Source organism: Rhipicephalus microplus, chromosome 3 (genome assembly GCF_043290135.1).
Source record: "Rhipicephalus microplus isolate Deutch F79 chromosome 3, USDA_Rmic, whole genome shotgun sequence".
In the NCBI taxonomy this organism is placed as follows: domain Eukaryota; kingdom Metazoa; phylum Arthropoda; class Arachnida; order Ixodida; family Ixodidae; genus Rhipicephalus; species Rhipicephalus microplus.
Window position 1 is genome coordinate 242,017,213 of NC_134702.1, and position 27,334 is coordinate 242,044,546.

The 27,334-nt window shown below is 46.0% G+C and overlaps 1 long non-coding RNA gene across 1 annotated transcript; it reads right to left on the minus strand.

Annotated features, from left to right (window-relative positions):
- Positions 1–220: 220 nt before the first annotated feature.
- LOC142804187 (uncharacterized) lies at positions 221–23,601 on the minus strand. Its single transcript, XR_012894499.1, has 2 exons — positions 23,255–23,601; positions 221–3,035 (listed from the first exon to the last, which is right to left on the minus strand). It is a non-coding gene; the product is annotated as an uncharacterized LOC142804187 (long non-coding RNA).
- Between the last annotated feature and the right edge of the window lie 3,733 nt (positions 23,602–27,334).

Genomic DNA, 27,334 nt, shown 5'->3' on the forward strand with positions numbered 1-27,334 from the left:
GACGAACACATTAATAAAGTAACTAGAAATATAGCTAGGGCGTGTGGTGCTCTCTCTAAATTTCGACAGATACTTCCAGCAAACATTAAACTTTTACTCTATAATACGTTGTTTTCATCTCACATAAACTATTGTACTCTAGTGTGGGCAGATACATCTAAAGCAAATCAGAACAAAATATTTTTACTGCAGAAAAAAGCAATTCCTCATATTGCAAACGTACCATACGACGCACATACAAGTCATTTATTCAGAGCATATAAGATTTTACCTATCGATCACATACACAGCTTCAACCTTATTATGAAATACAAACAAAGCTTGCTATCAAACAACGCTTGTTTTCTTAAACTGTGTAACCTCAGAAAAATACACAATCCTATTATGACATTCCGAAAAGGCCTTCCTGGTTCATTCCTTATTCGCGAACTAATCACGGTTTGAGAAGACTTGAACACTGTATTCCAGCTTGTTTTAACGTGTTTGAAAATAAAAACATCGACATCTTTAATATACATAAAAAACAACTTAAGAACCTTCTCATCCAAAATGGCGGTGTGTAGTTTAGCTTCTTCTAGTTGTCCGCCTACAATACTATATGTAAAAGAAACACCCTATATTAGTGCTCGTGTGTAACATGGCATCCAATGATGTTTGCTTTCTTTGACACTTTTTTTTCGTTGCTTTTTTTACGAGTAAAACATGCAACATTTCACTCGTCAGTGTTTCCCTTGTGCATTAAAACTTGTGCTTTCCACATACCCAGTGTTACAAACGTTGTATAATCATTTTTTAATACTTTGGTAGCCGTTTAATAACGTGTGCATTGTTTCATGATTGACCGCACGCTGTTTTCTTTTGTTTTTTTGTTGTTTTTCTCTCTTTGTGGTTTGCTTATTTTATGTAAACCTGAAACTGATGTAATTTTGATGCATTTTCTAATTTCTTGAAGTTTTGAAAATCGACGTCAGATTGTTTTTTCATGTTTTGTGCTCTGCGGATTTTTGTAATGCCAAGTAAAAAGGGGTAGGGCCTCGTCAAGCTGCTAACATAGCAGCTTTTTGCTCTTATCCTTGCGTTGTTTTTTTTTTTTCGCAACTCTGTGAAGAAAATGCTCAGTAAAAAACTGAAACTGAAACTGAAAGTTAGAGATCAGCTTTGGCATTACGGAGACTGAAAAGTTGAGAAAATCCCTCCTCCAAGATAGGTATATTCTTCTGTTCTATATTTAGCACTTTCACATAAAAAGTTGTGATTAAATATTTGCTGCTTCACCTGGGTGCATCACTGGATAAAAATGGTTAAAGTAACCGACAACCAAGTTTTGTCCTACCCATTTTCTGTAGCGCAATAGATAGCTTACCAGTGAGAGTCTAATTTTGGAATGTTAACATGAAAAACAATGCGAACATTTATAATAAAAAATTTTCAATCAAAACACGCTGCAAAAAGTTGGAGGTATGCGCGAGAGCACAGTGGTCTTCTGCACATGGCTGAACCTTGTTACACTATCGACATGAAGACAGCGCTGCTTTGCAGTGTGCAATTTCTTTTACCTCATGATGAGCACAGAGTATAACGGCGATGGATAATATACATACTCTAATATTTAAAGCCTCCATAATCCAGCTGCACGGCTGCTCCGCTAGGCTGCATGGTATAGTGATTTTTCGTGGCTTTTACCCACAATTTAAAAAAAAAAGTCTGATTCAGATTGAGATAAAGATGCATGAATCTGCCACTATAGTTTCCACAAAGACTAAATAAAATGTCGTGGTAGCGATTGTGTGTTCATATAAAGCGGAGAGATATTTTAGCAGAATGTGTGTTGATTTGTGGGGTTTAACGTCCCCAAACCACCATATGGTTATGAGAGACGCCGTAGTGGAGGGCTCCGGAAATTTCGACCACCTGGGGTTCTTTAACGTGCACCCAAATCTGAGCACACGGGCCTACAACATTTCCGCCTTCATCGGAAATGCAGCCGCCGCAGCCGGGATTCGATCCCGCGACCTGCGTGTCAGCAGCCGAGTACCTTAGCCACTAGACCACCGCGGCGGGGCGCAGAATGTGTGTAGTTTGTGGGGTCTCGGCGCGGCGAACGTGCGCATCGCCACGCCACGCTCTTGGAGTGAACGGACACAACAGACGCGGTAGGTACAAAGCACACAACATACATACATTTATTAACTAATTTAGACGACGATATCATCCGCCGAATGATACACCAATTTCATTAACACGCTACCATACAAACAACATAACGCAGTGACACCCTAAACACACAATAACATGATGAACACACTAACACACCCAACACACTAACACATACCCAAGGCGGCGTCGCCAACGCCTGACTTTCCACGTGGGACCCCGGCGCGAAGCCCGCGGTGCCGAGCACCGGGGGACCCACGCTACAGACAACCGTTCGCGGCAGCCGCCACGCGCAGAAGAGGCTCGCTCAACGCTCGCCCACCGCCAAGGCCTCCCTTCCGCCAGGGGCCACCGCCGGCGCTACCACTCTACCAACAGTGGTACTCAAAGCGAACACAACGCCATCTATCGCCCGGTGGTGGTCACCCCCGAAATAAAGCCTTGGGGCAAGACACGTGCGCCACGCGGCGCAGACAACTTTACAGGGGGGGGGGGGGGGTGTCAGCACTCCCACATTCCCCCAAACTTAAATCAAACCATATCCCGAAATCAAAAATTAGCTACACAAGCTTTAACAAAAAAATGATATCGCACGACCATAATGTCCTTGCACCACTACACCGCCGCTGGTCGACACTGCTGCACTGTCCGGCTAGACTTCACCTCAGTACCGGCCCTGCAACAGCAACGTAGTCGTCGGCGCGACGATCCGTCGCTAGCGCCGACACGTCTTCCAGTTCCGACCAGCACTCGCGAGGGCGCCGGACTGCAGGCAGTTGCGCAGGTCCCAGGCATCTCCATCGCCCGACCTCACGACCGCATTCCTGGCCAGCGAAGCTGACGATGTGCGGGGCAGCCAGCTGTGGATGACATTCCTCCCACTGAATGCATCAATAACAACAAAAAAACTTGAAAGAAAACAATCGAGCAGGTCCTCGGGAAGGGAGCTTCGAGCTTTTCGTCCACGTGGTACGTTGGTCAGTACTGCTAGCTAATACATTGGTGGCGGCCGAGACGCCCATCAAAATAAAACAAAAATCACTTTTCCTAACTCGTGCTCACAAGAAAAAAAGTGAGGGAAGCAGAGCGCAACACCTGAACGCCAGGATCCACCTAGTTGTGCCACGTGCGACAGGCGGCTGCGCAGAGTTTTAGGCCTAATGAGTCGCTCGGCAACAACCGGCATCCAGCCAGCACCCAGCCTAGGTGAAGAAGAGGCAGCCGCGAGGAGACGTCCACTCTGTGAGGTGGCCCTATCGCTCGCCGCACACAGCAGCTTACCGAGCGATCGGCGTCCACCGCCCCGGGCGGTGTCACGACGCCTCGGCGTCGAGCCGCAATACCAGACAGCAACGACGCCCGGCTCCCTGAGCCCAAAGTTATAGAAGAAGCTATTTACAGAAAATCGGACCACCCACGAGGCTTTCGTACTCACTCGCTTCGGGCCTGGCCTACAAACCACGTGCTCTAGGCCTTGCTCACCCCAGGATGCGGACCGCATGGCTCTCGTCCTAATTAAACGTACTCACTCGCTTCGGGCCTGGCCTACAAACCACGTGCTCTAGGCCTTGCTCACCCCAGGATGCGGACCGCATGGCTCTCGTCCTAACTAAACAACGTTTTTGAAAACTAACAACAACAAAAAATAACACTTGCGAGCAAAAAATAAATAAATAGAAAGTCAACCTGCCGACAAATTTAAACACGTTACAAAACCAATCTCCTCGCTTCTCAACAAAGCACACCACCGACGCTAGCAAAGAAGTCCCCCATAGGCCTACTCTACTCCGGCTCTAACAAAATCCCTGTATTGAACCGCAAAAACTGTCGTCCGATACTCCAAGAGCTCCACGTTGGGCAGCCAGCGTGGGGTCTCACCTCAACACCACGCTCTTGGTGCGAACAGACACAGTGGACACGGTCGGTACACCCGAATGATACACCAATTTCATTAACACGCTACCATACAAACAACACAACGCAGTGACACCCTAAACACACAATAACATGATAAACACACACTAACACACCCAACACACTAACACATACCCAAAGCGGCGTCGCCAACGCCTGACTTTCCACGTGGGACCCCGGCACGAAGCCCGCGGTGCCGAGCACCGGGGGACCCACGCTACAGACAATCGTTCGTGGCAGCCGCCATGCGCTGAAGAGGCTCGCTCAACGCTCCCCCACCGCCATGGCCTCCCTTCCGCCAGGGGCCACTGCCGGCGGTACCACTCTACCAACAGTGGTACTCAAAGCGAACACAACGCCATCTATCGCCCGGTGGTGGTCACCACCGAAATAAAACCTTGGGGCGAGACACGTGCGCCACGCGGCGCAGACAAATTTACAGGGGAGGGGGGGGGGGTCAGCACACCCACAAGTTATAGAGTATTGGCTTTTTTATGCTGTGCAGTAGCTTGACACAAGCTACTGGCCTCGTTTCTCGAACGTAAGACGTCAAATCATGAATCGCCACCACCCTTGATCACGAATACTTGCAGCAGAAGCCACATGCCTCTGCCGAAAGCGCATTTTGCTGCTGAGCCGCTTTGCACAACATGAAGCTGCGATGACACAGTGCATGGTGTTGTGGCTTAATGGGGACGCATGCTCGAGCAATATTCCGTCAGCGAATAATCCCTGGTGCGTGGTTTTGCCTTTGGTGGCCCCAAGATCAAGCTGCCCATGATTTGACGAGCCGGCAGTGCAAAAGGTTGCGATATACACCATCAAACATCAGTCTATGGTGCAGTTTCGCACAGTTTATATAACCTTTATCTAGATGGTGCAGCAAATCCAACTTGCTGCACTTTGCTGCAGCCGTGGAATCCCTGTGTCCGGAATTTCACCACACTGCACTGACACACGAATGCCAGGACAAGCGTGCTCACTTCACCACAGGAACAGTGCACATGAAGCAAGAGGAGTTTTTCCGCATGACCAAGCCTTCCGTGTCTATGAGTGAGAGGAATCCACTTTCTTGGAAGATGTCGGCTCGCGCCTCTTCGGTTTCATTTATTTTGTTACAATCTGTATCATTTATTTATTATAATATTATGCTATGACTCAGTTTTCCTTTCACTGCATCTCACAAGTTTTTTTGCAAAAGCTTCTTTCAAACATCGGGCTGGTTTTTGCCTGCCCTCTTAATAATTTTCTTCATGTTTATAAGGCCTACAAACCAAGGAACACAAACTAGTCTGAAACATTGCCCTTCTAAATTAACTGCAACAATTTTATTTCACATGCTGATTATTGGTTGCGCTCAGAGCGCTGTATGCTTGAATATGAGAGAAAACATGCGGATACTAGCTTCTGTTGCGTAAATAAGAACAAATTTACATAAAAAAAGAAAGAGTAGGTACAATACCTGCGGTGGCCGACCTCATTCGTAATCCATACACCACATACCTATGAAATAAGTACAAGCGCAAGGCGATGTCTGCCATGCAGAAAAGCTATTTATTCCGTGTACCAGGTGATGGATGGATGGATTAATATGTCTGTACCCTTTAGATTCGGTGGTGGCTAACGCCACCTAGCCATAATAATTAGTGAAAAAAAACTACATTTACCTTTTTCTTTCCTTTAAATAGTTAAGTTAAGGATTCGCACCTTGCAGTGAAGGATTTAATTTTCACTTGTGCCTTGACTTTAGCCACCAATCAGATAACCTCCTTCTAGTTAATTCTACCCACTTAAAGTCTATTTTGCCCTCCCTGTCCCTAAACCCCAGTGCTTTGAAAAACTCTGCGCCATCATTCTGAACCATAGGGTGAAGCCCTTTACAGAACATTGTCAAGTGTTCGGTAGTTTCCTCCTCCTCTCTACACGCACTGCATACCGTGTCTACCCCTTCGTATTTGACCTGATAAGTTTTGATTCGCAATACTTTCGTCCTGGAGTCAAACAGTAGGGAACTAGCTCGAGTATTATCATAGATTTTTGCCTTGGCGATTTCCTGCTTAAAGGAGCACTGACATCAAACTTCAAGATCGAGACGTGCCCATCATTCGATCGCTTGGTATGCACAGATCTTCTTCACCAAATTTGAACGGCATTTGTCGCGTGGAAGTTATTTTAATTCGATGTCAAACAGTGTAAAAAAGCTAAGGAGAAAAAACAAAAAATAGTCTGCCCTGCGACATTGACACTAGTGCTACGTGTTCGGTGTGATACATTCCACAAATACCATCCTGAGTGACCATGCCCTTGTAACGATGACTTGTACGATCCGAGTTTTCTTATCGTGGCACCGAAGCACAGAAACCCACTCGCTCGTCGCGTCTGATTTTCGTCGCACTGGTTTGAATGATTCCGTGAAATTATCAAGATAAAAACCATTTTTAAAGGAACGGCAAAAGAAAAGAGCATGATTAAACGGGTGCTTGTCAGTCAGCATGTCGGGGAATCGTTGCGAGTAGCAGGTGAGTTGCAGTCGCCTAGTTCGAATCATGGAAAAAGTGCAATGGGGGTGTCTTTTTATATCATGTATGTGTTACACATCAACACGACCACAAGCTATCAAAAGTGGAAGAGCGTATAGTCAGATACCATTGCTAACAAGTAACACGCAGGTATCGTTGAATTTCAGTTCATTTGTAGACTTTGCGTCCACCTAAAAGTGGCAATACCGTGTTAACCGTGAGAGGCTGGATAGATGGGGCCACCTGGAGGCGCAAAAAAGAGCCTGGCAAGCAGGAAACGTATTTTATTTCTCCGCTGATGCTCATTCGCAATAGCTATATTGCAGTGACCCCTCTGCGTATACCTGAATGCTTTGCATGCCAAAACACGCCAATATAGCTTACCGAGACACACGAGAGGACATGACTAAAGCGTGCATCCTCGAACACCTCTGCAGTGCTACTTGGAACAGCGCCCATTTCGGAATCACTGTTCTGCAAAAGATTGATCGAAACAAAAATACTTCCGGACATCGCGAATCGCGGGGATTCCAAGCTAGAGACTACCGTGTTGAACCTGAGTCGACACTTTGTACGGCGACAACAACAATGCAGGTGACAAGCCATGACTGAACGTGTCCGCCTAGCAGACGAAATGTTTGCGGATCAGCTGAGCCTGACGTCACTCTTTTCTGTGGAGAAGTGGTCAGCTGTGGTGTGAACTGGAGGTGACCGCGAGGTAGCGCCACTGCTGGTGCTCCCAGCGCTGAAAATGGCAGGACAGCCGGCCGATTTGAATAGTGCTGGATACCAGTGATACAAATCAATAAAAGTGATAGTTATTCATCTCTCAGTTGCGTTTTAGGTCGTGAATCGCTGCTATGGGGTCTATAGGTACTCGCTGACTCAAAAATCTTGGCATGAGTAAATTTGATATCAGTGCTTTTTTCAAAGTTCGATAAATCTCCAGTGCCAACTTCTTAATCATGCCTATTCTCCACATGTCGGTCTTCGTTTCCTTCACCTTGTTCTTAACCAATAGTTCTTTTTGGTTTGGCCCCCTGCTGTTTTCGAAGCATTTACCTGTCAATTTTCAGGTTCCATCTCTCGATTTTTTATTGACATCCCTAGTGTACAAATAGCTGAAAGCCTTCCTAGCCCAACACTTCTCCCCCATTTCTCTCAATCGCTCCTAAAATTTTATCTTGCTGCTAGCTTCTTTGCCTTAGAATGATGTCAATCCCATATCACCTTGTACTCCCTAATTTGGTGTATTCCCGTGAGCTCCTAAAACGAGCCTACCTATTCCACATTACCTAATTTCCAATCTTGCTTGAGCTTGAACAGGGTGTCTAACGATTGGCTTCTTCACAATTCCCTGACTTTTCCGGGTTTTCCATAACGATTTCAAGCAAATTCAATGACCGTTACGTCTGCTTCCTCGGGACCCTGGGCCTTGAGTGGTAAAAAAAAATCAGGCGCTCCAAAAAAATAAGTAAATAAATGTACCACAAATGCTCAGAATGTTATGAACACATGCAGTAAATATGAAAAATATGTATATCTGGCCAAAATGCAACCTCTGAGTCAGTAAGCAAGTTGGCTGTTAATTGTTTAAAAGAACCAGAAAGCAAATACATGAATTAAAATTAACCGCAGCTAAACAATCGAAGGAGCCAACGACTGCCTTGCAATGTAGCCAAAGCTGCTAAAGAACGTAGAAGTCGCACCATTTCACGACATCTGTGTAAAAGTAGGACGCCGAAGCCCGACCAGTTTCACCACTGGAATATATTTTAGTTCACTATAATGGTTACAGCCTGGGCCCCTTAGGATGTGGATTGGATTACATCGACCTGTATTTACTGACTTTACTGTTTCAAATGTGGATTCGATTGGATCTGATGTAACATGGATTGCTGTATTTACAAGTGATTTCAATCCCCATTTAAATTCACGCCTCCAATATATACTTTTCAGCAAGAAAAAGACAAAAGAAAAAAAACTACTACTCGCGTATTCTGTGTACCTTGCCTTGACGAGTATGGTGCATTCAGACGATGGACCAGATCCGGATTTGTCGTGAATACGGATGGCTAATCCACGGATGATCTGCCTGCAGGCACAACCACACGACAGATGGTGTTCTAGGAGAAAACAGCCAGATTATCCTCGACTGCGGATTCGGCGCTCACCTGTGCCCGCTGGCAGCAGACCGGTTCGAGAGTATTCGACAACACGGATGCCGACAGGAACCGACGCTTGGCTGCGATGGCTGTCTCGTTTTGCGAAATGGACGAGGAGTGTTATTCTTTTAGGAGAAAATGGAGTTGCTGGCAGAATGTTCTTACAACTACATTATTCCCCCATGTGTGGCACTTCTGAACGCGTCCCCCGTCCTTTTTTTTTTTTACAAGTGGCACGTCGCCGGTTGCAGAAGTTAAAATGTTTCACCCCCATGGCAGCTAAGAACCTCGCGTGTGAAACGACGGCGGCGACATTTCCGGAACCACCGAAAGTGATTTCTCTCGTATTTGATCACCTAAGAACAAAGCCCCCGGAAACCAAGTAAACCATGCTAAAGTGTAGGTGATGCCGACTGGTCATGCAGCTACCCGCGAGCCATGGAGGAAATGCTGCGAGCAGAGAAAAAGTGTATTGGTTGCCAGAAACCCCGAGCTAATTCGCTGAAGTATCGCCTTTCTCACGCCAGAATCCCTATGTGAGAGACAGGTTGGGGGTCATCCGTCCGCGAGCCGCGCAGAAGAGGGGAATCGCTGATGTGAGGTCACGTGATGCGCCGTCCGTCCCGCCACATACGGATTCGGTCCGTTGTCTAAATGCACCAGTAACGACAACGTTGCAAAAACAGAGCCATACTGCAAAATTTGTTCTTTTTTTTTTCCCAACGAGCACACATATGCTTGTATTTTATGCTTGTGGGCTCTGATACTTGAAGTGCAAGGAAAGCCCTCGGACGGCTGCAATGAAAGCTGGGAACAGCGTTTAATGTGCCACAGTTTGAATATGTGGTGGCAAGAAAGAATCTGTCAAGGTGCAACAGCTTCCTTAATTCTATAGATTAATCCCGAATGTTGGCACATTACCTTGATTTGTGTACTCTACAGTGGACATGACGCTGAAAAATAATTGCAGGTTTATTTACACAATCACACAAAACTGAAATGAAAAATTTTATTTGAAAGTTACCCAAGTGCTACCCTTGAAACATGAGCTATTAGCAATAAGTGTGTAGCTGAGGACGTTTGCTGTTATAATTGATTGATATGATTGATATGTGGGGTTTAACGTCCCAAAACCACCATATGATTATGAAAGACGCCGTAGTGGAGGGCTCCGGAAATTTCGACCACCTGGGGTTCTTTAACAAGCACCCAAATCTGAGCACACGGGCCTACACCATTTCCGCCTCCTTCGGAAATGTAGCCGCCGCAGCCGGGATTCGAACCCGCGACCTGCGGATGAGCAGCCGAGTACCTTAGCCACTAGAGACGTTTGCTGTTGTATTACCAATAATAATAAGAATAATAAGAATATCATTATTCTTATTAAAAGACATGAGTAGCCCGGGAAGCTTTTGCTGATGGCAGTTCTTGCCTAAACAAAGAAGATGGCCTTCAAGCAGAGCCAAAATCGTGGCATAGACAAACATGGTTAAATAAACAGACGTGGGTAAAGTTGTGGTTCACATGCCAGATATGCCATGTGATATATAGAAGCAACAGACATCAAAATAGTGGATGTACCAACATGAAAGCTAAGGAATGCTTCAATGTGAAGGACAAGCTACCGAGCAGAAATTTCCTTGGTCTTTTTACGCTGCCACAATTTGACAACCAGTACACCGGTGAAACTGGTACTTCAAGAAAAGAGTCATTGCCAACCAATACTTTCATGTATAAATGCCCCAATTCCACCCCCCTTATTGCTGCCTTCTGTTCTATCGCAATATTCCCACACATAGTCTGGATTGCAAGATGGTTGCTCCATGTCTCGAAGATGTGTTTGAACAACTACATATACCATCAGCTCCTCCTGCCTTAACTGCTCTTCTGTCTGTTCTCACAATAAAGGGCCACTCACAAGACTCCAAAAATACAAAAAAAAGAGTGCAATATTCTTTCCTAATATTTCTAGTCCTTGGCGCACTACTGTGACATTGACAGTAGTTCCCGTGACATCTACAGCGTACACGATCTCAATTCATTGATATTGTGAGGAACCGGTTTATTCGGCCAGGCTCCAGCTAAATCACGCGGATGATGATATTTTCAGATGAAGAAGATGTACAGGTGATGATGATTACAAAGAGAATAAAGAGTCATTCGCTTGTCGCGCTCACACTAATTCCCCCGCGCGGTGAAAGCGGCCGCCTGGTCGCTTGACAGTATTATGAAATGCGTCGCGCATAAGGCTTTAAACGAGATACGTGCACTATCTCTGTTCCTCGGCAACGATGATCAGGACTAGCGCTAAGAGGAGAAACGTAATTGACAGGAGATGTCCGTTCGACCACCGTGTATGGCCCAATGAAGCTATTGATGAATTTGTCGCATAGGCCAGGGACGCGTAGTGGAGTCCATAGAAGAACTTCGTCACCAGGGGAAAAACTCGCAACACGGCGAGACGAGTCGTAGCGAGATTTCCGAGTGTCTTGAGAGAGGCCGGTGTTAACACGGGCCTGGTGACGGCAGTGTGCGAGACGAGATAGGAATTCTTCAGAGAAAGGAGCCGTCGAGGGTGCAGGGGCCGAAAGGAAAGAGACATCCAGAGAAAAACTCGTCGAGCGACCATAGACGAGAAAAAATGGAGAAAAGCCGGTAGTGCGTTGAGCAGCCGTATTATAGGCGAATGTCACGAAGGGTAGAATTGCATCCAAGTTCGTGTGGTTGGGGTGAATGTACATGACGATCATGTCCGATAGGGTACGATGAAACCGTTCAGTCAATCCGTTGGTCTGCGGGTGGTAGCTAGAAGTGGTCTTGTGAACAGTGTTCAAGGCACGCAAAACTTGCTCGACAATGGAAGATAGGAAGACTTTGCCACGATAACTGAGGAGAATGCGTGGAGCTCCACGACGCAAAAAGATGTGGCGAAGAAAGAAATCGGCGATCTCAGGGGCAGTACCAGATGGTATAGAAGTTCATCGTGAACTTTCTTACAGCGCAACACCAGAAAAAATACAGGACAGGGAAGGAGTAGAACAGAAAGAAAAGACGGCGCCGTCTTTTCTTTCTGTTCTACTCCTTCCCTGTCCTGTATTTTTTCTGGTGTTGCGCTGTAAGAAAGTTTACGATGGATCCTAACCAACTGGCCCGACTTACCGTCTTACTACGGTATAGAAGTTGTTTCTGCGTAGCGGGTAAGGTGGTCGACTGCCGTGACAATCCAGCGATTCCCATTGGATAATATAGGAAGAGGGCCATACAAGTCGATTCCAACGACTTCGAAAGGTGAAGCGAGACAAGGAAGAGGTTGCATTAGGCCAGCCGGAGCAGTTGTCGGTCGTTTTCGCCGTTGGCAACGGACACAGGAGGCGACGTACTTAGCGACGGCTGAAGAGAGGCCAGGCCAAAAACGACGACTTCGTATTTTGTCGTAAGTCTTGTGGTAGCCTAGATGAGCAGCGGTTGGATCATCATGAAAGGCTTCCAGAACTTCACGTTGCAGAGAACGTGGGATGACGGGTACCCACTTGTTGCCATCGATGTGGTAAATGTAGCGACATAAAGCATCACCGACAAGCTTAAATTGTTTAAGTTGTCGACGGAGTCTGGCGTTTGGAGGAGTAGTAGAGCCGGTCAAGCGGTCAACAATGGTGCGGCAGTATGGGTCGACACGTTGTTGTGAAACAAGGACGGATAGGGTGGCAGGTGATGAACTTAGCGCTGCGATTGGAGAGGTGCTGTCGTTTCGAAGTATCGATGGTGAATTGCTTCCGCTGGGCAAAGGACAGCGCGATAGAGCATCAGCATCTTGATGTTTCTTCCCAGATCTGTAGGCGACATCGAAATCATACTCCTGCAAGCGAAGCGCCCAGCGACCAAGGCGACCCGATAAGTTTTTCAGCGATGAAAGCCAGCATAGGGCGTTATGGTCGGTCACGACGGTAAAATGACGGCCGTGAAGATATGGTCGGAATCTTTGCACTGCCCAAACAACAGCAAGGCACTCCTGCTCGGTGATAGTGTAGTTCTTTTCTGGAGCGGTAAGAGCACGACTTGCGTAAGCAACGAGGCGTTCGCGTGAGTTTTTGTCACGCTGCAAGAGCACCGCACCAAGACCATGACTACTCGCGTCGGTGTGAAGGATGGTGGGTGCGGTGGAATCGAAGTGGCACAGTACAGGATCCGACGTGAGGGCTTGCTTCAATGCCGTGAAAGCGCTTTCGCAGTCTTCGGACCAAATGAAGGGGACGTTCTTTGCCAGGAGTTGATGGAGTGGAGACGCAAGTTCCGCGAAACCACGTATGAAGCGCCGGAAGTAAGAAGATAACCCAAGAAAGCTGCGCAGGTCCCTTTGACGTAGTGGACGAGGAAAATCGAGGACAGCGGCAGGCTTCTCGGGGTCGGGCCGAATTCCTTCTTTGCCGACAAGGTGGCCGAGAACCTTGATTGTCTTGCTAGCAAAGGTACATTTCTTGGTGTTAAGCTGTAGACCGGCTTTTGCAAGGCATGTGAGGACTTCGTCAAGACGTAGATGCTGCGAGAACATGGATGAAAACACTACTATGTCATCGAGATAGCACAGACATGTTTTCCATTGCAAACCACGCAATACGCCGTCTATCATGCATTCGAAGGTGGCGGGCGCATTACAGAGTCCAAAAGGCATCACATTAAACTCGTACAACCCATCTGGCGTTGAAAAGGCGGTCTTCTCTTTATCAGACTCCGACATTGGTATCTGCCAGTAGCCTGACCTAAGGACGAGGCTGGAAAAATACTCTGCGCCCTGTAATGAATCCTGTGCATCGTCGATCCGAGGGAGGGGATAAACATCCTTGCGCATTACTTTGTTTAGCGCACGGTAATCGACGCAGAAACGCACTGTCCCATCTTTCTTTTGAACAAGAACAACTGGGGATGACCAGGAACTCGAGAAAGGACGTATGATGTTGCGTCGTAGCATGTCTGAGGCGTTTTCCTCGATGATCTTGCGTTCTGCCTGAGACACGCGATATGGACGCAGATGTACAATATAAGAGCCGTCAGTCTGGATGCTGTGAGTAGCGGTGGTAGTCATGCTGAGGGCGGGCGAGTTCACGTCAAATAGAGAACGGTGTCTATTTAACAGGGCGAGCAAATCTTCAGTTTGATCAGGTGTCAAGTCATTGCTTATTGTTGCCGACACAGGTGTGGCAGAGGCATTGAATGGCAATGATTGCGACTTCGGAACATTGTTGTGGTTGTTGTTCGGAAGAGTAACAATCACAACAGGCTCACTGTGGACCGCGCAAGATACTGTTGAGCCACAGGGGAGCAGTACACACTCGGGCGTTTGATTTATGGCGGTTAGGTACGTACACCCATCGAAGAAGCGAATAAGCCCCGGTGTGATCACAATGCCCCAACGTAGGGTATGACCTTAAGGGAGAATTAGTACGTCGTCATCCACAATGTCGGTGCAATTAACACTTATAATTTCTTCGATGTATGGCCGAAGTACATAATCTGACTTGGTGACAAGGCGGATGCGTCCATCTTGTTCATGCGGAGAAGAGTCAGTGGCATTTAGATGCAGGAGGCACTGATGACATGATATGAAAGCGGACGCAGAAGACAAGAAATCCCACCCAAGAATGAAAGCGTGGGTGCACTCACGAAATACCGCGAAAACAATGTGATGACGAATGCCTTCTATGCAGACACGAACGGTACACTGTGCAAGTGGACGAATGAGAGCGTTGGTCGCCGCACGTAGAGGTGGGCCGCCATAAGGTGTGGTGACTTTTCGAAGGCGGGAACAAAAATCAGCACGAATAATCGAAACGACAGCGCCAGTGTCTACAAGAGCTTCAACACGTACACCTTCTACAAACACTACTATCAAATTCGATGGCCGCTCTGGAGGAATTGTTAGCTGTCGAAGAGATGCAGTTTCCCCTCCTGAAACTGCATTGGGGAGTTTTCCGCGTGGGCATTCGTGGAATGGGAGGCGGGCCGTAGAGGCCACACTGAACGGCGACGTGGCGAAGGCGACCTGCGGCGAGACGTACGGGAATTCCCAGGCATGTCCGTATGGTAAGTAGGTGACGGTGAACGGTAATAGGACGATCGGGAGGGTGGCCGTAAGTAGTTCATGGTCGGACGGAAGCTTCGATGTTCTTCGGGAGCGTAGCCGCGTTGCTCGTCTTGTTGGCGCCTTTGACAAAACCGAGCGATATGTCCTCGATAGCCACAGTAGTAACAGATTGGTCGAGGTGGGCGCTGAGGTGCGTAGTAAGGTGGTGCACGCGCTGGCGGTAATAACGAAGCCACAGGCGTATGGTCTGCTGTTGTAGGCACAGAAGCGGTGGATGCGGCAGAGAGCGCGGCAACTTCGGCGTACGTGCGCGTCTAGCGCACGCAGGGACTGTTGAAACACGTCGCACGCGATGCGGAGGCGATCTCTTGTTTAATCAGGTCTCGCAAGCTATCTTTTTCAGGAGGTGAAGTAACTCCCGCAGCACAGGAAGAGCAGCACCCGTGCAGCTCTTCACGAACGATGTCGCGAATAAGCGCACGCAAGTCGAGGGTTGCAGGCAAAGGAACGTCGGTGGCATCGTAGCAAAGGCGAAGAGACTGAAGCTCGTCAAGTCGCTGACAGATGGTTATCACGTCCTGGGTGGTGACAGGATTTTGCGTGGCGAGGGCGTTAAAGGCGACGGTGTTAATGCCTTTAATAATGTGGCGTATTTGGTCGTTTTGAGACATGCCGGTGTTAACGCGCTTGCACAGTGCAAGGACATCCTAAATATAAGAGGTGTAAGATTCACCCGGCAGCTGCGTGCGTTGAGCGAGTTTCTTCTTTGCTGCCTCAGTGCGAACTGCAGGGGCACCAAATATCTGACGAATTTGCTACTCGAAAGTGTCCCAGTCGGGAAGATCCGGGTGGTGGTTCCAGAACCAAGTTTTTGCAACATCGGACAAGTAAAATGGTACGCTGCGCAACTTCTGTGGATTGTCCCACCTGTTCAAATCGCAGACGAGGTCGTAGTTCTTGATCCAGTCTTCGACACCATCGCCTCGGAGACCGTAAAACACAGGTGGATCACGCAGGCGAGTGTTGTTGGGCGGAACGGGTGGCGGTGGCTGCAGTAAGACGGCGACGTTGGATGGGCCAGAGTTTTCTTGGGCCACCATGGGAGGGGGTTGTATGCGACGACCCGAGCGGAGCTCCAGCGAGAACGGGCGAGAGGTACTGGGATCGATACCCAGCATCTCCACCACTTGTAAGGAACCGGTTTATTCGGCCAGGCTCGAGCTAAATCACGCGGATGATGATATTTTCAGATGAAGAAGATGTACAGGTGATGATGATTACAAAGAGAATAAAGAGTCATTCGCTTGTCGCGCTCACAATATACGTGAAATATCACATTTGCTTTGCCATGCAGCTGCCCATACGTTCTTCCTTCTTTCACATGAATATCGTGCACAATCAATCAATCAAACTTTATTCTTTGTGTTTACAACTGCACAAGCGGCGATAACAGCTTGCAGCCGAGAAGCGCGAAATTCCGATAGGCCCTAGAGCTTAGTGCTAATGTTGTTCACATACATTCAAGAACTAAGGGGTGAGGAGAATGCATCATGTGTATGAACCGTCTACCACTTAAAAGAATAGCCTTGAGGGGCAAACCTCATATACATAGAAATGCACGCGACGCGATGTAGATCACCTTCGCGCAAGCGCTCGCTTGCATGCGCAAATTGCAAACCCGGCGAGTCATCACTGTTGCTGGCATGAGAGCGTCTTCCCGTAACAAAAGTGGCGCGTTGTTAGACCGTTAAACTGGCTCATTCAAGAGCTGCTATTGGAATTTCACCCTTGTAATGCATATGCTATTTCTATTTTCTTTCCCCCATTCTTTTTAGGACATTCAAACGAGACTGCAGCTTCAATATCTACGTTGCTGCAGAGAACGAAGGAAAATTCCTGGAAGGGAAGTCACTCGACTTGACACACAATCATCCCGTTGACCAGGAACTCTTTCGGCATTTACCACGACAGATAAGGTTGGCACCAGAGCTTCAAAGCAAGGCTCGTGAGTTGATGAAAATGAAGGCCAACAAGATGATGGTGAGAGAACAAATGAGGAAGGAGAGTGGTAGGGCTGTTCTTTTCAAGGACTTGTCGAATATTGCAGCCAAAGATAAACTGTTGCAACCAAGGAATGATTTGCTCGAAGTTCTATGCGTGCTCCCAGAGAAGCACAACGCAACAGTTCATTTGCTTACAGATGAAAACGGTGAGCTCCAGGCTGTCTACTTTCAGGATGACGTAATGAAGAAATCATTTCTGTGCTGGCCTGAAGTCATCTTCATCGACGCTACATACAAGTTGTTAGAGACAAGAATGTCATGTTTTCTTGTCATCATTGAAAATGGTAATGAAAAGAGTGAAATTGTTGCTGTTGGATTGTTTTCGATTGAGGATGCTGACAAGCTTCACTGGTTTTTTGGAGAGTTTAAAGATTTGAATCTCAGTTGGAACTGAATGAGGGTTACCATGGTGGACAAAGATGTGAAGGAACGACCTGTGATAAGAGGACTATTTCCATCCTCGGCACTCCGTATATGTGCTTTTCATGCTCTGCAAGCATTCCACAGAAGTAAGCGTGCAGAAATCGGGAATTACAAAAAGTGAACAAGAGACTGCTCTGGACATATTGCAGCACATGATCTATGCAAAAATGACGATTATGATAAGCTTTTTGCCTTGCTGCAGCAATCAGCAGCAAAGGGAGTAGTAGAATATTTCACTACAAACTGGAATGCCATTCATGCAGAATGGACAATCTGATCAAAGTGGTCGTGCGGAAACTTCTTCAACTCCACTAACAACTGGGCAGAGTGCTTGAACTCTAAGCTATAGGAGATTGTAAAGCGCCTTAGTTCTCTGGAATTGTTTGTTGAGCGATTCTTTGCCTTGATCAACACTCAGTGAAATGAGAAAGCTGACAAAGCAGCTGTTATGCTGCAAAAGAAGATAGTAATACCGAATGGCAATGAAGCAGCCAAATTGTACGCCACCCTGCTGACTCCCTATGCATTTCGTAATTTAAATGAAAAGCTACAAGCTTCCATGACTGCGACGGAAAAAATCAACTCTGCTATTACTGATGGCAAGATTTGTAAAACAGAAGATTGTTCATGTGCCTTAAGAAAATCAATGCTGTTGCCCTGCCGACACAATTTTGTTATAGGAACGGCATTCAACATACCCAAGTACGATAAAGGGCTATGTGCTGAACGCTGGTTTTTAGATACTTACGTAGCCAATATCCAGCTAAGAAAGAGTGATATGTGCAATGACGTAGAGCATGTGCAAGTAAGCACTCGCAGCAATGAAAAAAAAAATTGTCAGCACATCAAAAGTTCAAAAAAGCAGCTGGCGTTGCATCGAAGCTTGCAAGTATGGCATCGGAATGCTCCACGGAAATGTTCAAAGAGAGGCTGTCTTTCTAGAGACAATTCTCGACCATTGGAGAAATGGCTAAGTTCATGTTGCTGCACATGATCCTGCACATCACTTGACAGCTGCAGTTGCAGCTGAAAGTGCAAACTCGCAAGGTTTTCAGGGGTCTGTAATGAATGTACAGAGCAATGCTGATCAGAATTTACTGTGCAGAGCCTCGGAAGAGGCGAAACATCACCAGGAGCTCTCGAAAGCAAGCACTAAAGTCAGCGAGCATTCAAGCAGCCAACACTGCAATAGACAAGATGAAGCCAGCACAGATAAGAATTCTTTGTCGCAGCCCTCTGACCTTCAAAATATCAAAGTGCCAGTTGCTATGAGAAAATGTGGTGATCCTAAAGGTCATGTGCTAACAATTATTGGCCTTCCAAAAAAACGCAAGAGAACAGCAAGTCTGGGACCATCCTCTGAGCTTACAATGAGAGAAAAAAAAGCTAGCCGTGCTCAGTTGGCTGGTGGGGAAGCGGCGAGCATCAGATGCTATCAAAGGCAAACTACTTGATGAAGAATCTGTGGAAGCAAGGCCTGAAGACATACACAATCGCATTCGAGATGAAATGGTCGACATTAACCTAGTGCGGCGTTTTTTCACTGATGGTGCTTGGAAAGCTGTGCTAATGGTCATTAGCGTAAAAAAATGAGGAGTGGAAGTGAACAAAATGCAAAACAAAACTAGATTACCATGATGCAGTATCGTGTGACTGGTGCTTATTATGGTACCACCTTCTATGTGTTGGTGTAAAACAGAAGCCCAAGACAAATCTGTGAAAATGTGGCTCGTGTACGGCCACTGCTACAGCGCAGTAGCACGTTGCCTTTGTGAAAAAAGCAGCAGCTCCATATACAGGGTGTCCCACATAACTTGAGCCAAGAATTCAAAAGTGAAAGACACTTAGGAGGCGAATTGAACCAAACGCATACTACTTGCACTAGCCTGTAGGCACTCAGGCTATTTTTTATTTCTCCCCATACAAATAAATTATTAATTCTTAATTACCTATTTTTAATTATAGGCTGGAAACTCAAAACACGAACACTGAAATGTAGAGCACTTTCAGAAATTACCGACTAAATTGTTTCATGTAGGTTACGTTTCACGCTGTTATTGTTTCCACGTCGTAAAGAAAGCCCGTGAAATGTGAAAAGGAGCCGCGTGACGGACTGCGAGCACACTGCTATAGTGCTGCTATAGGCTTTCTTTACAACACAGAAAAAATAACAGCGCTAGATGTATCATATTGGAAGCAATTTAGTCTGTGGTTTCTGAAAGTGCTCTACATCTCAGTGTTCATATTTTGTGATTCCAGCCCATAAATATTAAAATAATTCAGAATTGTTATTTAATCAGAATGGGGAGAAAAAAACTAGCCTGAGTACCTACAGGCTAGTGCGAGTAGTACGCGTTTGGTGCAATTCGCCACTGAAATGTCTTTCATTTTCAAATTCTTGGCTTAAGTTATGTGGGACACCCTGTATAGTTTAATAGAATTTGGGGATTGTGCAATAAAATATTTTTCTACGCTTTTCTATTTTCTAATCTCGCGCTGGTACCGGGCAACGATTCTGGGCCAACGGGATTGCGGAAAACAGGGACGTGCCTGCCACGTACAACGAAATAACAAAACAATTTTATCTCGCGTAAAGACTGTATCCACTCCCTCATCCAAAACTTAATAGGCCACAGGCCCTTACGCTCAGGCTACTGCAGACCGACTCGTACCATAACCTGTGATCCCTTTACGCTATTTATCCTGGAGTGTTCCCCAACGACGCCTGCCCCGCATGTGGGGATGTATCCACGCTGGCGCACAGGCTCTGGAAGTGCAAGGCTATGTACACTAACCCCGACACTACATCGGTCAGGCGGGAGGGGGCCCTACGCAGCTCCCTCCTAGCCGACCAACTTTGGGCCGTCCAGCAGGCCCGCGGAGCGACCAATAGGCTTGGCCTAACGGTCCCGACGTGAGAGTCTCCCACTGCGCACTGACGCGTGCCTTGCAGGACCACAATAAAGTTTTGCAACCAACCAACCAACCTACAATATTGGCTGGCCGTTACGGGCAAAGTTGGAATTACATATAAGCTGGCTTACGTGCTCCTGTAGAAATTAAATTAACAGTGCTCTAAACTGTAAAAAAAAAAGGTAGTAGTACTTGCTAACTTTGGGGTAGTAATGGTTTGCCACATATGTTGCAATTCAGGTAGTACGTGCAGTTAGCAATGTTAGGGGTTGCTACCTTTGCTTTTATTAATGGCATTTAGTAACTGTTCCTACCCTAGCCATTACTAATTACTACCACAGGTAGCATCTTCTAGAGGTCTATGAAAAATAAAAGTAGTAACCGATATTAACCTGTTCATTTTGCCACATCATTTCACCATTGATAACACTGGTCAATTTATGTCTCATTACTGTGCAACTTCGGGTAATTTTGCGTGGTGTCACCATGAACGCGAAGATTGCATGACCGTAAGAAGTACACTAATGCTACAGTACTAAGTAAACGACTCGTGCGGTCTATATAGCCCCTACTTTAGGATGCATGTCTGGCACAGGTCAGCACTTGTGTTTCAGGATGAATTATAAAAAATGCCAGCCTAGAGCACTATACCATGTGTTTGGGTCAGCCGTGCTTATAAAAAATTATGTCGTATCTATTTAATATAAAAGTGCCACAAGAAAGTTATATCTACAGCATTCGAAACTAGGTATCGACTCATTAACACAGTCTCAGTGCAATTTAATGGTTCACTGTGCTAATATATCGGCTGTTAGAAAGTAATAGTTTCTGGGATTTTATGTGCCAAAATCACAATATTATTATGAGAAACGCTGTAGTGAGGAATTCTGCATTAATTTTGACCATCTGGTTAATTTCTATCGGCCTGTCATACTAGTTTATTATAATTGTGTATTACAATGCGTGCAGCACTTGCTTATGATTCCTTAACTTGAACCTCTTCATTGTGATAATAGCTGAATGATGCTTAGATATCTCTGTTGTGCAACTTTTTTTTTTATCCAGGGATATCTAATGCATCCTTTTTCCGTTTAAAGATGAGCCCCGCCATGGTGGTCTAGTGAAGGTACTCGGCTGCTGACCCGCAGGTCGCGGGTTGGAATCCCGGCTGCGGCGGCTGCATTTCCAATGGAGGCGGAAATGTAGGCCCGTGTACTCAGATTTGGTTGCACGGTAAAGAATCCCAGGTGGTCGAAATTTCCGGAGCCCTCCACTACGGCGTCTCTCATAATCATATGGTGGTTTGGGGACGTTAAACCCCACATATCAGTCCGTTTAAAGATGAAACATTGAGACGATTTGTCTCATAAATTAATACAATATGTGTTACTTATTATTTTAATTTGCATACTTCATGGCCAAGTTGCAAAAATTTATAAGCAGCTTCAGTTACTACCCATTTCATTCCAATTACTGGGTACTAATACCCGTGCCACACGGGCAGAGAAAATGACATTTGGTGGCGAAGGCCTTCAGTTTCCGAATGACATTCGTTTCGCCGGCGCTGCTACACGTCCAAAGCGAATGACATTTGACTTGATGATGTCGATCACAGCACCTTCCAAGTGAGCATTGAGTGAATAGCAATAAAAAAAATTAAGAAGCATTTACAAGCTTCATACACATCAGATAATCATCAAATAAAGAAATAAGCGTATTACGCGGTCCTAAGTTTTAGTTTCTTGCTTTGTTTTACAACGTTGCAGCCGACCGTAGCAACCTAAGCCAACACTAGTCAGATCCACAGCGTAGATAGACAAGCGTTTCATTATCAATGCTCTATTTTCTTCGTATAACGTTCAAAGCATCTTTTTAAGACTTTAGTGCAAATAAAAGACGGGAAATTTCATTTTTAGCTCAATATAATTTGTTTTATATACTTTCAGGTAAATCGCACTTCGCGAGCTGTGTCGTCGAGAGTAGGCATTTCTCAGTCAACTGAGTTCTGGCGAAGGCAGTTGGCGGCGAATGGCATTCGAATGGCATTCGGATGAATGCCATTTTGTTCGCCCGTGTGGCACCGCGCGAATGGCAATAAATCTGAAGGCATTCGGGGGTAAATGCCATTTTTTCTGCCCGTGTGGCACGGGTATAATGCAGGTAGTAAGCAAGTAGTAAAAAGTTGGTAACGGTTGCAGCTAGCAACTGTTTACTAGCGTAGGTAGTAAAAAGGTTGCAAAAGGTTAGTAATGCTTCAAGAAAAGCAGTAAACTCTGCAGTTACTACTTATTTGCTTGCAGTCTCTACCTTTTTACTAACCTTTTTAACAGTGTATGGGGAGTTCATGTTCGGCTGCCGTTAGAATGCTGACAAATTTTCCGCTGCCGGGAGAACTTTCGGAAATTCTCCTGGTTTAGAATAATACAAAAGGATTTGTCCCGGCAGTCACTCACCTGACATATGAGAGCCAACGGTAAGCAACTGCCGGGGGAAATTTCTTTGAATAATTCTCCCAGCAACCGCAATAATTGTTCAAAAAAATTTCACCCGGCAGTCGCCTCCCATTGGCTTTTATAAGTCAGGTTACTAACTGCCAGAAGAAATTTTTTTCAATATTTCTTCCGGTTGCCGGGAGAATAATACAAAAAAATTCTCCCGGCAGTTAGTCATGTGACATATGAGAGCCAATGGCAGGCGACTGCCGGGAGAAATTTTTTTGAACAATTATCCCGGTTGCCGGGAGAATCGACACACCCCAAAATATAGCTAGCACCTACCCTAGAAGCCACAACAGTCCTTCCGATGGCAATTTAGCCCCGAGAATGATCAAATTTCTCAACAACGATTAGCTAAACTTTGCACCTTCCACAAGTGGGCCAAATGAAATCAATAATCCCGATCCCAATCAGGCTCAATTGCGATCGAAAATAGGCCGCGCTACAACGACGTTTAGAACAGTATCAAATATGTAGTGCACGAAAAAGTTAAGCATACAAGTCAATGTTCTAATGCCGTTGTTCTCACCGCACGTTCTTCTCGTCCAGGCGCTGTGTGCTGCAGTTCGACGAAATGGTCGAAAGACGCCAGCACGTAGGCTCACCAAGTTCAAGCCGAGCTGTTCACCGCAAACACAGACACAGACCACTGGCAAAAAGTGCGCTGATCACACAATTTAGAGGCACCGTCTTTGAGAACTGTCAAGGCGTTGCTGTCAAATACGAGACGTGCAAACATTGCCGCGCGCGAAAACAAACGTGCACAGCCGGCAGCCCAACATGCACGTGCAGCTGCAGCAACCAGGTGCAACAAACAAAACCTGCTACAGACCAGGGTTGCCAGATCAAACAATGGATCGATGGATGGTTGAATCAACGCCTCCTCTAGGAAGATGCCTGCCGCATGAGAAAAAAAACTGCGCCCACACCATTTTCCTCCTTCATTTTGAAAACGAATGGATGGGTGGATAGATATGGCTGTACCCTTTAGATCGGGCGGTGGCTAGCGCCACCAAGCTGTAATACCTAATGAATCAAAAACTATATTTATTTTTTTTTCTTAAAAAGTGAGTTTGAGGATTCGTACTTTGCAGTGAAGAGTTTAATTTTCACTCGTGCCTTGACTTTAGCCACCAATCAGATAACCTCATTCTAGTTAAGTCTACCCGCTTAAAGTTTATTTTGCCCTCCCGGTCCCTAAACCACAGTGCTTTGAAAAACTCTGCGCCATCATCCTGAACTATAGGGTGAAGCCCTTTACAGAACATTATCAAGTGTTCGGCAGTTTCTTCTTCCTCTCCACACGCACTGCATACTGTGTCTACCCCTTCGTATTTGGCCCGATATGTCTTGGTTCGCAGTACTCCCGTCCTGGCCTCAAACAGTAGAGAACTACCCCGAGTATTATCATAGATCCTTTCCTTGGCACTTTCCTGCTTAAAAGTTCGATAAATCTCTAGTGCGGACTTCTTAATCATGCCCATTCTCCACATGTCAGTCTCCGTTTCCTTCAATTTCTTCTTAACCGATAGTTCTTTTTGGTTTGGCCACCTGCTGTTTTCTAAGTATTTACCAGTCAACTTCCTGGTTCGCTTCCTCCATTTTGTATCGACATTCTTCATGTACAAGTAGCTGAAAACCTTCCTATCCCAACGCTCTTCCCCCATTTCTCTCAATCGCTTCTCAAATTTTATCTTGCTGCTAGCTTCCCTGCCCTCAAATTATGTCCATCCCATATCACCTTGTACTCCCTGATTTGGTGTATTCCCGTGAGCTCCTAAAGCAAGCCTACCTATTCCACGTTGCTTAATTTCTAATCTTGCTTGAACTTCTGAGCTCATGCACAAGACCGCACTGCCGAACGTCAGCCCAGGAACCATGACCCCTTTCCATATTCCTCTCACAACATCATACCTATTGTAATTCCACAGTGCCCTATTTTTCATGACTGCTGCATTCCTGTTACCTTTAGTCGTGACGTATATTTCGTGTTCCGTCAGATACTCGGTCCCATTGCTTATCCATACGCCCTGATATTTGTATTTATCTGTTATCTCTAGCGTGACCTCCTGTATTCTAAGCTCACTACCTTCGTTGTCATTGAAAATCATGACTGCTGATTTTTCCTTACTGAATCTAAAATCTAACCTATCTCCCTCATTATCGCAGATGTCCATCAATCTCTGCAAATCTTGCTTGTTGTTGGCCATTAGCACTATATCATCTGCGTACATTAATGCTGGTAGTGCCTGATCAATAAGTTTTCCTTGTTTGACTAAAGAGAGGTTGAAGCCCAGTCCACTTCCCTCTAATTTTGCCTCTAATCCTTGTAGGTACATCATGAATAATAAGGGTGACAAGGGGCACCCCTGCCTAAGCCCCCGTTTTACCTCTGCAGGCTTGGATACCTGTTTTTCCCACTTTATAACTACCTTGTTACCTTTATAGATACCCTTTAAAAGATTAGTGACTACATGTTCCACGCCTAGTGTGTCCAGCATTTCCCACAATTCCTCTTGAACCACGCTATTGTACGCTCCCTTGATATCCAAAAATGCTAGCCACAGGGGCCTGTGTTCCTTTTCTGCTATTTCGATGCACTGCGTCAGTGAGAACAGATTGTCTTCCAACCTCCTGTGTTTCCGAAACCCATTCTGCAGTTCCCCAAGCACCCCCTCATCCTCTATCCACGCCTGCAGTCTTTCCTTTATAATCTGCATCGCCAGCCTGTAGACCACTGATGTCACTGTTATAGGACGGTAGTTGTTTATGTCAGCTTTGTCCCCCTTTCCTTTATAGATCATGCTCATCCTGCTAAGTTTCCATCCATCAGGAACTTCACCATCGATTATTATTGTACTCACTGCCTCTCTCAAAGCCTGCTTAGACTTCGGACCTAATGTCTTTATCAGCCTAATTGGAATGCCATCTGGGCCTGTTGATGTACTACTAGGAACCCTTTTCTCAGCCCTTTCCCACTCTTGTTGTGAAATGGAGCCATTGCACCACTTGATTCGTCCTTGTCTATTGTGGTGCATAAAGTACTTCTTTGTTGAAAATTTTCTGTCACCCTTGTTCTTATATATTCAATAGCTTCGTCCCCTTCTAGCCTAGCACCTTGGGCTGTAGTTATAAAACTCTGCTCTAGGCTCGTCTCATTTCTTAGGGAGTTTAGATGGTTCCAAAATTTCGCAGCTGCCTTTCTATCTTTTTTATGTACTTCTGCCAGCCACTGAGCTCCCTTCCTTCTAATCTTTTCATTGATCAGAAGGGATGCATCCCTTCTACAGCTTAGAAAGGTTGCCCATTTTCTTTCAACATCATCTGTCGGCTCACCCCGCTGCTCAGCATGTCGGTGTTCCCTAGAGGCTTCCTAACGTTTTGCTACGGCTCTCTTAACTTCCTCATCCCACCAACTTTTGGGTTTGTGTCTTCTTTTCCGAGGTGACTTGTCACGCGTCTTAGCAAGCTCTAGCTCAAAGAGTCTAATTAGATTCGTGTATGTCCACACTGTCTTATTATCCTCCGTAATTACTTTCTCAATTTGTTTAGTGTCTATTTCAATTTGCCTTTCTGAATAAAAAATTTCCTGTAGTTGCTCATCTTGTCTCTTTGCCACTTTCACTGCTCTTCCAAAACTTAGCTTGATACGTTTGTGATCGCTACCCAGACTTCTGGAGCCACCTTCATCTATGTGCATTTCCCTGAGCTTATCATACATCCTATGTGACATCAGTGCATAATCTATCGTCGACTGAAGTCTTCCTACCTCCCATGTTATTTGTCCTTCACACTTCTCGGGACTGTTGCAAATGATCAAATCAAGCCTTTCACACATATCCATGATCATTTTGCCTGTCGGGTCGGTATACCCATCTATATCTTCTATGTGCGCATTCATGTCTCCTAGTATAATTATCTCGCACTCTCTTCCTAACTCCTGAATGTCCTTTGATATACACTCTGCTATTGCCTGGTTTTCCTCTCTGGCCTTTGCTCCCGTCCACAAGTACACGAAACCAAGGAGTGCCATTTGACCTGCTACTTTCCCTTTTAGCCATAAATGTTCCTTGCACTCCTGCTTGACCCTTTGCCAGTCTGTACATTTATGAATTAATGCCCCAATACCAGCCCCCTTTCTGCTGCCTTCTGTTCTATTACAATATTCCCACGCGTAGTCCGGATTGTTCGGAGGTTGTTCCATGTCCCTGAGATGTATTTCTACAAAACCGTATACCATCGGCCTCTCTTCCCCTAGCTGTCCTTCTATCTCTTCCCACTTCAACCTGTTCCTACCACCCTGCATGTTAATATACCCTATGTCTGAATTGGCTCGGCGCTCGTGGTCTATTTATACCCCGGACTCTACCTATCTTAGATATTGGTGCCACTTTGGAATCGTATCTGTCCATACCACCTGTCGAAGAGTCTCCCTGGTTGTTTTCCTCGTTACTAGCTATCCTGCACCCCGAAGGGCTCACTTGCCCCCCAAAAAAGCTACTGCGCGTCCTGCAAGTCGCCAACCCACCTCATGACCTAGCCGCCCATCGAAGTGAATTCTGTCTCGTTGAAACCCCCCCCCCCCACCTTCACCTCTCTGTTTATTTCC